The sequence below is a fragment of the Ovis canadensis genome, chromosome 4 (genome assembly GCF_042477335.2).
Source record: "Ovis canadensis isolate MfBH-ARS-UI-01 breed Bighorn chromosome 4, ARS-UI_OviCan_v2, whole genome shotgun sequence".
NCBI classification, from domain to species: Eukaryota; Metazoa; Chordata; class Mammalia; order Artiodactyla; family Bovidae; genus Ovis; species Ovis canadensis.
Genome location: NC_091248.1, coordinates 88,216,912 through 88,229,966, shown reverse-complemented (window position 1 = coordinate 88,229,966; position 13,055 = coordinate 88,216,912). Strand labels below are relative to the sequence as shown.

Genomic DNA, 13,055 nt, shown 5'->3' with positions numbered 1-13,055 from the left:
TGTAATATTCACCTACTGCTTCATGTACTTTAGCCTACCTGAGATCTTAAGTGTTGGAACTTACTATTCTCTCTTTACATTATGCCTTTCCCGCCTTGATAACTGGTGAGCCTTTTCTCAACACCCAGTTCTTGGACCCTCCCGGAATCCTTTTCCATGGTATTTCGAGGAGGAGAAAGCCTCCATTATGTTGCTTATTACCAAACACATCTATGATCATTCCTACTTTGTCTTTTGCACAGACATTTCTTTCTTTGATATTACCCCTTATATTTTTGTATTCCACACAATTCTGTCTTCAGCCAACTGATTTATCCAATTCACACACTCTCCCAGGGTAATCACTTTCATACCATAGTTCAGTTCAGTTCAGTTCAGTTCATTTCAGTCACTCAGTCATGTCCAACTCTTTGCGACCCCATGAATCACAGCACACCAGGCCTCCCTGTCTATCATCAACTCCTGGAGTTCACTCAAACACGTTATACCATAGTTAGAGCCTTATTTATCCAAAATCTCTAACTTTGGCCTAAGCTTCTTCCACAAACATTAGCTCCTGCTAGGCATTGCTAATGAGTGCGTTACAATTTTCAAAATTATTTTTAATTAATTTTCATTGGGGTATAATTGCTTTAAAATATTGTTAGTTTCTCTTGTACAGCAAAGTGAATCATCTATATTTATACATATATCCCCTCTTTTTTTGTATTTCCTTCCTATTTAGGTCAACAGAGAGCACTGAATAGAGAGCTCCCTGAGCTATATAGTAAATTCTCATTAGTTAACTGTTTCAGAATTTTGGCCACATAATTTCCCCACTTAAAATCCTCTTGAATTTTCTCATTGCCTATAGAATAATAGTGACAAATGCATATGTTCCCATATTACCCTCTTAAATTTTATCATCAGACATGCCATATGATATTTAAAAAATTGTTTTCATGTCTATGGTTCCCATAAATATTTTAAAGGCAAGAATTGTTTTATTCATTTCTGTGTCAACAGTACCAAACATATTATCTAGCCCAGAATAGGTCCTTATTTAATATGCATGACATAAATTAATGGATAATGATGGCTTACATATTCATGCCTCTTACCATCCTGCAAGTTCTGCTCTATTATCCTAGTGCCTAGATGAAAGAACAGCTGGCATGTAAAGGATGCCAAATAAATATGCATAAAGAATGGGTGAACGAAATAAAGAATGGATTTTAGCTTTGTATCTCCAAAATGACTAACCTTCTATGAAAAGAAACTGGGCCATAAGTCTAAATCATAGGGATATCATTGCCCAGACTAGAAAGCATTCTGGGAAGATTCTCACAGGGTTGGATGAACTGATGAGGCAATTAATCTAGATATGGGAACATAGTGATTCAAGCACCAATATGAGTCTAACACACATGGCAAGAAGCAGGAAGGGCATTAGTACATTAATAAAGAGCAAATTAGACTAAATATCCAGAGTGCCTAGCTAAGAGAGTTGAAGTAGAAATCTGGTTACATTCTAGGTTAATGGGGCATATCAAAGCTACTTGATAGGATATATTCAGAAACAAGAAGGTAGACACCAATTTCAAGACCAATAAACCAGTTGCTGAAGGAATTGAGATTATACAGTTACTTGATAACTGTGGGAGCAGTAGTAGTAGGCTACTATTGAATAGCAGATTTAAAATCAGGGGAAATAATTATTTTTTTTCATCCAGTCTTTCTCACTAGAAATTACGGTCTTTCTCAGTATAATTTTAGCAATTGGATTGGAACGAGTGTCTACAGTGGTTTACCCATAGTTCTTACTTTACAGTGACACAGCCTCAGAAAATTGACCATGTGCTTGGACATTGAGCAACTCTGCCTCAGCTTCATTAACTGGAGTTGCATAATGGGTGACAACAACTGAGAATTTAGGGTGAATTTGTCAGTAAAAATGTATTTTCACATTATTCCAGATTATGTGTTACACAAAGGATTTTATGACAATAGCTTCATGGCCAGAGTAGAGCTTTTCCAGTTAGTCTCAGCATCTATATCTAAATATCTTTTATTTCTAAAACATCCTTTAATTATGACATTACATGGCTCTCAATGAAAAAAGTTATGAGAGTTCTAGTCTCACAACATTTTAGTCTATATCATTCCCTATAAACGTTCACATTTTACAAAGCCATCTGACTAAATTACATACCCTGTTTCTTGCTTAATTTTTCTTGTCAGGATATGGTGCTGATATACCCATTTCTCTTTCCTCTAAGGGACTATTGATATTCTACCATGGCATATCCTAGTCCCCTGATTAAAAGAGGAAGGATACATAAGTGGATAAATTAGCAAGCCATACAGGGTTCACAATAGTTTGTCCTTCAAAGCCAGAAGTAAATGCATAAGCCCAACAGTAGAGACTAGGGAATAGAAATGGGAAAAAACCTGAGAGTCTCAGGCAGAGGAGACTACAATCCAAGAGTTGGGTAGGCATAGCAGAATCATAGAGGAAAAAAAGAGAAAAAAAAAAACTCTTTCTTAAGGATTTTTGGCAAAACTTAAAACGAGGTTAGGGCGAGAGCTACTTTCAGTAAAAGAAGCACAACCTAGTCGCTCATGGCATTGCTTGGAATGAAGTAGACCAGTTCTGACGTGTAAAAGTAGACTATCTATGGAGATGAAGCTGAGTTGGCCCAGTCCTATATGTTCCAGCAGGCTGGAGGGTAAGGTCTCAGACTAGTAGAGAAGCCATCATGTAATTTAATCTTGCAATTTATTAATAGTAGAACAGGCAACCAATACTTAGTAATTCAATGATTTGCATAAAATCAGGTAACATTAAGGCAGGGGTGCACTTTCCATTGTATCATGCTGTCATCCACTCATTTTTCCACTCATCTAACCATACTTTCATCCTGCTATCATCAAGCACTTGTACAGGCAAGAATCTCTTAATAGGCAACTTTAACGGTTAATTTCTTAATAAGTCTTTCTTCAGACTTTAACAGTGTAGCATGGGAGAATTACAGGCTTCCCTAGTGGCATCATCAACTCAATAGACATGAGTTTGAGCAAACTCCAGGTGATCATGAAGGACAGGGAAGCTTGGTGTGCTACAGACAGTGGGGTATCAAAGAGTCGGACATGACTGAGCGACTGAACAACAACCGGTATCTCAGTGGTAAAGTATCCACTGCAATGCAGGAGATTTTCATTAGATCCCTGGTTTGGAAAGATCCCCTGGAGAAGGAAGTGGCAACCAACCCCAGTATTCTTGCCTGGGAGATCCCATGGAGAAAGAAGCATGGCAGGCTACAGTTCACGGGGTCACAAAAGATTCAGACATAACTTAGCACCTAAACAAAAAAGGAGCAAAGTGGAAGAATTACATGTGAAGAGATGAACACTGTAAATTGCAATACAGTAATAATCATCAGTTCAGTTCAGTTCAGTTGCTCAGTCGTGTCCGACTTTTTGTGACCCCATGAATCGCAGCATGCCAGGCCTCCCTGTCCATCACCATCTCCCGAGTTCACTCAGACTCAAGTCCATCGAGTCCATGATGCCATCCAGCCATCTAATCCTAGGTCGTCCCCTTCTCCTCCTGCCCCCAATCCCTCTAAGCATCAGAGTCTTTTCCAATGAGTCAACTCTTTGCATGAGGTGGCCAAAGTACTGGAGCTTCACCTTTAGCATCATTCCTTCCAAAGAAATCCCAGGGCTGATCTCCTTCAGAATGGGCTGGTTGGATCTCCTTGCAGTCCAAGGGACCCTCAAGAGTCTCCTCCAATACCACAGTTCAAACGCATCAATTCTTTGGCGCTCAGCCTTCTTCACAGTCTAACTCTCACATCCATACATGACCACAGGAAAAACCATAGCCTTGACTAGACGGACCTTAGTCGGCAAAGTAATGTCTCTGCTTTTGAATATGCTATCTAGGTTGATCATAACTTTTCTTCCAAGGAGTAAGCATCTTTTAATTTCATGGCGGCAGTCACCATCTGCAGTGATTTTGAAGCCCCCCAAAATAAAGTCTGACACTGTTTCTACTGGTTCCCCATCTATTTCCCATGAAGTGATGGGACCAGATGCCATAATCTTCGTTTTCTGAATGTTGAGCTTTAAGCCAACTTTTTCGCTGTCCTCTTTCACTTTCATCAAGAGGCTTTTTAGTTTCTCTTCACTTTCTGCCATAAGGGTGGTGTCATCTGCATATCTGAGGTGATTGATGTTTCTCCCAGCAATCTTGATTCCAGCTTATGCTTCTTCCAGCCCAGCATTTCTCATGATGTACTCTGCATAGAAGTTAAATAAGCAGGGTGATAATATACAGCCTTGACGTACTGGTTTTCCTATTTGGAACCAGTCTGTTGTTCCATGTCCAGTTCTAACTGTTGCTTCCTGACCTGCATACAAACTTCTCAAGAGGCAGGTTAGGTTGTCTGGTATTCCCATCTCTTTCAGAATTTTCCACAGTTTCTTGTGATCCACACAGTCAATAAAGTAGAAATTGATGTTTTTCTGGAACTCTCTTGCTTTTTTCATGATCCAGCGGATGTTGGCAATTTGATCTCTGATTCCTCTGCCTTTTCTAATACCAGCTTGAACACCTGGAAGTTCATAGTTCATGTATTGTTGAAGCCTAGCTTGGAGATTTTAAGCATTACTTTACTAGTGTGTGAGATGAGTGCAATTGCAGATATGGATTAAATATGAAAGGAGCAAAAATACCCACCTATTCTCAGTATCAGTAAATTTGTAAAATTAAAAATGAATAAAATTCATAATAATACATTAGATATATAACATATGATATAAAATTCCATCATTGATTTGCTAGTTATAAAAAGTTCCCTTCCTAAAGACTGCCTAGAAGAGGAGACTAAAAACTTATTTAATAAAAAAATAACATTTATCAAATATAAGAAAACTTCTTGTTAACCATTCTCAGTGATTCTTTAAATGTTGAAAAAGTATTATAAATTTAATATGACATTTATCTGAATAAGTCATTTTAAAACAGTAGGCACTGCCAGTAGGCATTTATGTTACAATTCAGTAAGAATTTTGTAGTAATTAATTACTTTTCATAAGTCATATTTTGAGTGCAAAGAGAGAAAATACACTTTTTCACACCAAGAATTTCATATTCATGCATATAACAGGTATGCCTGTAAGGTAGCAAGTGTTCTGACTAGCATAAAGCATTTAGTTAGAAATATGAATGCTCTCTACCAAATTATTCTTATTATTGTAATGATGCTTACACTCTAAAACCCATTGCTCTCTCTTTAATAAACAGAAAACTGTCAAGCACTTCACACTTGTTGACTCGTTTAGTCTTCACAGCAACTTTATAAAATATCATCTCTTCTTATCCCATATAAAGAAGGCAAGGCAAAAACACATCTAGAAATTCACTCAATGTTGATGGGCAGGGACAGGATTCAGACTCAGATCCATCTGACTTCAGAGCTATTAATCACCAGGCTCATGGCTGCCCTAATTACTTAGCCTGTATCCAGATGCTGCATAATTCTGAGGTACCTCTGCTACCTGTTTTAGTAGATTTGAAATGATACAGAACCCCTAGGTCCCAGAAAGAGTCAGAGGACTCATTATAATTTTTAAAATCTATAAAGCTCTTGAAGCTGAGAGACAGGCACTAGGAAAATACAAAGTGGTAGTCCTGTTTCTACTGGATGTGCATATGTGCCCTGATTATTGAAAAGGAAAAGAAGGAATCACTGCTGTTCTTAGTATCTCCTTGGTGGTATTGGAGCTTTGAGGATTGAATTCATATTCTTTCCATGAAAGTTTCATATTTGACCTTTCACTGTTATGTGTAAGAGATTGCTTTAAGAATTTTTAATATTCTCTAATTTTTTCTGTTACACTGGCCACAAGTAAAATCCTGTTTCAAAGACAGTGAATTTTCTTCCTCCCCTGACCAAGTGACTAACACTAATTCAAAAACCTCTCTTGGTCCCCACTGCCTTCCTGCATCTCTGTAACAGTTTGTGTAATGAAAAACTTGCTTTAGACAGTTTTATTTGTATATTTATTTTAAGTTTGTGACACGGAGAAATAATCCTTGAAGACTGACTAACTTGGATCTCAGCCTCTTTCTTAAAAGTTTAAATTCTTAAGTTTTTAGTTTTATCAGTATTAGAAATTAAGGAGGATAATAGTAGCTTGCAGGATTATTAAGAGTATAAAATGAGATCAATTTCATGGAAGTACTTAGTAGAATGTATGCTAAAAGTGGGTACTTAATGTTTTTGGACATTTTGTGTGTGTATGTGTCTTTCTTTTATGTGTATCATTGTATTCATGTAACACTAATTTTTTAAAAATATACCATTCTCCTATGAGTCTACAAACTAACTTTCATTTTCTGATGAAAATAAGAGCAAGTGATAGGAGTCCTTATCCTCTTCAACCCACCATCTCATATGAAAGCACAGTCCCTGATAATAAATTTAAATCTGGCTTATTTGAATAGAATTTTCAAGATGTTTTTATCTCACAATTTCTTTTTAACATTTGGACTGTTTAGAAATTCCACAAAGAGGCAAAAGAGCATTGGATGCCATTAACATTAATATTACTAATATTTATTTCCCTAAATATGTGACTGGCTTATTTTATTTAAAAATGGTCTTGTATAATATCTAGTTTGTTACTTGTTACTTAGGAAAAAACTCAGTATTTGTTGAATAAATTAAATTAATGATAAAAAGTATAACTTCCTACTATGTATCAGATAGCTTGGCTTACCTTGGCAATGTTAAATCATATCATAGGGAATTAAACTGTTGAAACTATGGCAGAATAAATAGATGAGTATGATTCTAAACATATGGAACTTTTGGAACAATCCTTTTAAAAACTATAGATCCTAAAGAGCCTACTGAAGAATTATCCTAAAGTAATAGTGGGCTGCAACTGCATATAGATTCACAATCAGAACTATAGATTACTGATTTCCAATGCTCTTCTCATTTTACCATAACCAATAGTTCTCCTTACAATTTGTTAAGAATCAAGTATTAGTTTCCCAGACTGAAACTGGACATAATTAAATTTGACCTTTCCATCAGTGGCCAGGTAAATATAACATCAGCCACATCCTGTATTTAAAAAAAAAAGAGCTTTGCCCTCTTATTAGTGATTCATTCAAGCTGCTCAGAAGACAACATATTAAATACGTGAACTTGTCACTAGGTAGCATCCTTGGGTACATCTTCGTATCATTTCTAATTTGGAAATAATGACACATTTCTGACTCACTGGCAAGGTGCCAGAGTGATAACTGCCTTTATGTTCATGAAACAACAATTAAATATTTAAAACTTGCTTATATAACTGCTTATTTTGGAGAAGATTCCTAATGGCTGCATCTGAACAGAAATTATTTTTGAAAAGCACATATTTTGTTCATCAGTATTCTATACCACCAACTTCATCTTTCTCAGCATAAATTAATATACAGTTCTTCTATTAGAAAAACACATAAGCATATAATGCAGTTCCAGCTGTACCCTGAAATAATCATAAGAGTAGCTATTGCTTTATTACCTGTGAATGTCCGCCATAAAGGAAAAAGGGGACAGGTATAATTTCCATATCGCTTACAGATACTGCATTGCACAAGTTCATAAAGGTTATGAACTGGTTTTCAGAGTGTTTTTAGCAATCAGTGAAATAGTAAAACACAAGCAAACCAATGAGATTTAACTGGACACCATGTGGTATGAGCCCATGAAGATGCAAGGACTACCAGTCTCTTACAGAGAACATCCTAGCCCTCACCAGTAAAAGTAGGCAATATTCTAAAGTGGGGTTGAAAAAGAGGACACATGAAAATATATGTAAATTTGCCCAAGGTCAGAAACAAGGCTGAATCTATTAAATAGCAGTCCTTGGCCTGGAGTTCATGCCTATCAAAATCCATTATTGAATTCATTAATGAATATATGTAGTGAGTGAAGGAATAAATACATTTAATGTCTTTCTGACTTTTTGCCTATTTATTTATTGTGTCAAAAGGGAGAGAACCAGAAAGTCTGAAATGAGTATGGTGATGTCAAAACCCATATAATTGTATGCTTTAAAGAGTGAACCCTATGTCACCTATAGACTTTAGCTAATAATAACACATTAGTATCAGTTCATCAACTGTAACATAGTCATCTAACACATTAATGTAAAATGTTAATAATAAGGGTGCCTAAAACCTTGGTGGTTCATGGTAAAGAATCCACCTGCCAGTGCAGGAGACATGGATGGGATGCCTGATCTGGCAAGATCCCACATGCTGCGGAGCAGCTAAGCCTGTGTGCCACAGCCATTCAGCCTATTCCATTGCTCTAGAGCCTGGGAGACGCAACTACTGAGCCCACATGCTGCAAGCAGTGAAGCCTGCATGCCTTAGAGCCCATGCTACTCAATTAGAGAAGCCACCACAATGAGAAGCCTACGCACTGCAGCTCCCGAGTAGCCCGTGTTCATCACAGCTGGAGAAAAGTCTGTGCAACAGTGAAGACCCAGCAAAGCCCAAAATAAAGCAAATTATTAAAAATTGCCTATTGCTTAAAAAAATGAAAATGTGCAATGAAATCACATTTTGATAGTCCTACCTTCATTGAACTCAGGAAGAACAATGGATGGTATAAAAATAATCCTGGTTATGTAATGTACATGGCTGAGTTCCAGGTGGACCAGATGACAAAGAGAGCTCCTCTTTATGGAGATATCTTGAAATCACCAGTTCTCTTCTGTTATTTTTCATGAGAGAGAGACCCTCAGCAACCCTTGAGCAAAGCAGAACTACTGACAGATCATATTTACAATCATTAGATACACTGGAAATTCAAAGGGTGAAATTTCTATATTCAAAAGAAAGATTTTGAAATGTGTCTATTATGTAGGTATGTAAAATATGGTAATAAAATGTATTTTCTTCCTCCAGAGTGACAATAGTGTCCCATTTATAAATGTAGTAATTACTACCACATCAATTCAGCCCACAGATATGTATAACTGTAATGAATATAGACATATTGCATTCATCTAAATTGAATACATTGAAATTAATAACCTATTGTGCATTAGACAGGAAATACTTTCATTTAGCCATTACTCCTGCTCTAACTACTTATCGTAAAAATGCAATTAATAGTGTCTGACATTTCATTTTCTAATATAGAAGAAATCAATGAAAACTGTCAGGTAACTAAGTTTTCTGGAAAGTTGCTAGTGACACCTGCCCAATTACAAATCATTTTTTAAAAATTCAACATTTGCAACATCTGTCTAGGAAAGAAATGGTCATTAAGTGATGCTGACCTAGACATTGTTTCACTTTTGCTTGAGAATTAACTGCAAACATGTTCCCTTTAAGAAGATCCATGTGATTGCCAAATAAATTCCTGTTCTAAGGCCTTCTCAGGTGGTTCCAGAATCAATCTGTACATTTCTAAAAAGCCCTGTTTCCCATCCCCTTTCACTAAAATAGGCTTAGCAACTCCTAAAATGATGGGCTAAAATAATATAAAGCCAAAGTCTTTGCTTTTAAAAAAGGACATATGAGCCAGATAAATAAACTCCAAGGACTTTCTCTCTGTTTTTCTGAATGTTTGCTATCTTGTTTGATAAAAAGTCAGCTACATTTGGTTTACTTGTTCTAGAACCAGAAATGTTTAAAAAGTGATTGTGCTCACAAAGGCACTTCATTGTTTCAAACTGGCTGCTGCAGGTTTCTATCTATTGAAATTCTAATAGGTAATTTACTTTCAAACTTAGAGAAAACTAGCAATTGTGAAAGAAGTATGCTATACAAAAGCTCTGTGTCTCAAATCTTGAAATATTAACTTCAAGCTGGGAAAAATGTCTCAAAAGTGAGGAAAGTCTATTAGAATGCTAGTTTTCTTTGAGAGGAAGTCATTCACATGGACTAAAGGAAATGCTCTAAACTACATTATATTCATTTTAAGATCATGAACTGATGTACAAAAGCTTGGCTCTGCTTTCATATATTTTGGAAGAAATATTCATCACACATTTTATCTATTAATTATTATTCTCATAGAACTTTGTAAAACTTGGGTCACTGACTTGACAAATCCTCAAAAGAAATTGTGCATACCAGTTTTATAGACACACTTTTGCTTTATTGAAGACAAATACAATTGTCAATTAAAGTCAAAGTCTGATGAGCTGAAAACTGGAGTAAAAGTTACTATGTGTCACAATAGCAGAACCCATAGTACAGCCTATCTAGACTTTGGTGAAGAGTGGAAACAGATTTTCACAGTTGCTTGAGCAGTTGGAGCATCTGTACTTATTGTTAACATTAGCACCAATTCAATAAGCCATATAGCTGTGTCATAATCTATTGTGTGTGTTCGTGGTGCATAGAGCTAGACTGAAAAGAAAGTCAGCTACACAGGACAGAAATTGTGGGTCTATTGTAAAAGAAGTGGAATAAGAAAGTTAGAATCATCCTGTAGGCATGCACGGGACTTCAGAAATTCTTTTCTAATTAAAAGATATGTAATCCAGAAGTTCTTTGGTTTTGCCCAGATTGATGTAGAATGATAAGTAGTAGATCTGGACTAATTCCAGTCCTTGCCTTCAACTTCTGAGAAAACCAGCACAGCCACAAATTCTATGAAGTCTATTTTCTTTCTTGGAAGAGGAGATTGATCTAAAGGATGAGCTTTTGCATCTCTGAAACTTAACATATATAAATGAGTATATAGTATTCAAGCTGATATATTAGATACTGATATATACTCTTTATCTTCTTAACACAATCAAAATCTATCTAAGAACTTATTTAGAGAGTATGTTCTTACTCCTGAAATGTCAGAAATAAAATACTTTGTTTCAAACTATCTTTTACAGAAGGAGACAGAATCACTCTCAGTAGAAGGCTTCCTCCTTTTATTTTCCTAAGGTTTAAAAAAATATTAAGAGCTTTGCTAGTCTATAGATTGTTAGTTATAGATAGTTTCAGTGGATTGAACACTGAACTGAGCCAGTACTAAAACTGGCTTTAGAAAGGGAGAAGCTACCTTCTTTTCTGCTATTGGAGGGATATCTTAGATAAAAAGGAAGGAAAAGCAGAAGAAAAAAGAATTTATTCCTGAAATGATTTTTTTTTAACTCCTGTGTTGCCCTTGAAGCAATTTAGGGTATGGTGGGGATTTAGTTATATTATAAAGGTTTGGATTATTTGCTGTGTTATTCTACTGTGCAAGATAACAATAACACATAACTCCTATTTTCAAGAGGCTTTCAGACCACCCGAAGTGATAGAATTAACTCACAAATTGAAAGTGACAATAGAAAGGAATATACAGTCACATGGTGGGGATGTTAAGTGCTATATATTTTCAAAGAAGGGAAATAACCTGATACTTTATAAGGTGCCTACATACCAAAGCAGAATAAACCTATTTAGAGAATTTTACAAAAAGACTAAATTAGTTGTCATGCATTTGACTCTTACATACAAAAAATAAATGGCAGTTGATGATCTAATTCTGGAGTTTAAGAAGGTGACATAAAATATTGCTAAGAATGAATAAACTCACATTTTGCAATGAGAGTAATATAGATTTTACTCTACGTATTGATAAACAGGAAGTCATACACACTTTAGAGAGAGGATGAATTTCTCTTCTCTGACTCCTATTACAGCTGGTGTCATTTCTGAGCAATAGTTAACACAGGAATTATGATTCTGCTCATATTGTTCCTCAGTGTTCTCCTTGTGATTATTTTCCCTGGACGTCTCTCTTGGAATGTCTGCTTGTGTTTCAGAGTGTTTACACAAAGTCTGAATTCACTTTGAATACTAAAGCATAATTAAGTTATTTTTTAAATTGATTCCTATATATATATATGTATGCTGCTAAGTCGCTTTAGTCGCGTCCGACTCTGTGCAACCCATAGACGGCAGCCCACCAGGCTCCCCCGTCCCTGGGAATCTCCAGGCAAGAACACTGGAGTGGGTTGCCATTTCCTTCTCCAATGCATGAAAGTGAAAAGTGAAAGTGTCTGACTCTAGCGACCCCATGGACTGCAGCCTATCAGGCTCCTCCATCCATGGGATTTTCCAGGCAAGAGTACTGGAGTGGGGTGCCATTGCCTTCTCTGATATATATATATATATATATATATATATATATATATATTTTTTTTTTTTTTTTTTTTTTTTTTTCCTCTCCACTCATTATGCCCTGGAAATTCTTGACTGACTGCTATCTGAATATTCTGTTACATCTCTCGGCTGGAATCTGTGTTCTCACTAGAGGCCATTCCTCAGCAAATCTCTCTTCTGTGCTAGCTGCAGTGATGGCAGGGATGCATATAAACCTTTTAGTAGGAAAAAAGTCATCATAGTATTAAAAAAATACAAATTTCACTGATAAGAAATGACAATGCCTTTAAACTTCTAAACACCCTTAGGGCACTCCATAGGAGTAGCAGCAAACACTCACAAAGGAGCAGTCCTCTTGGTCTTTGTGTGCCCAAAAACCATAAGCTGGCACTTTGGATGTCTATCTAGGGAGGAACAGGATCAGGGTTAAGACTCTGAATCCTTGCTCAACTGCTTGCAAACTCCATGGTATTCAATAGTGAAAAAGTGAAAGTCATTCAGTTGTGTCTGACTCTTGTGACCCGGCAGACTAGTTCATGGAATTTTCTAAGCAAGAATACTGGAGTGGGTAGCCTTTATCCATTCCAGGGAATTTTCCCGAAACAAGGATCAAACCCAGGTCTCCTGTATTGCAGGTGGATTCTTTACCAGATGAGCTACAAGGGAAACCCAAGACTACTGGAGTGGATAGCCTATCCTTTCTCCAACAGATCTTCCAGACCCAGGAATCAAACCGAGGTCCTGCATTGAAGTTGGATTGTTTACCAGCTGAACTATCAGGGAAACTCTGTAGAGCAAGGATAATAATGTCACCTTCCCATAATGAGTATAATGATTGAAGTGAAGTGAAGTGAAGTGAAGTCACTCAGTCGTGTCTGATTCTTTGCGACCCCAT

General features: G+C 36.5%; 1 protein-coding gene across 1 annotated transcript in view; it reads right to left on the bottom strand.

The window, feature by feature from the left end:
* ZNF804B (zinc finger protein 804B) overlaps positions 1–13,055 on the bottom strand; it is a 576,957-nt gene that overhangs the window by 105,640 nt on the left and 458,262 nt on the right. The gene's annotated exons all lie outside the window — the stretch shown is intronic.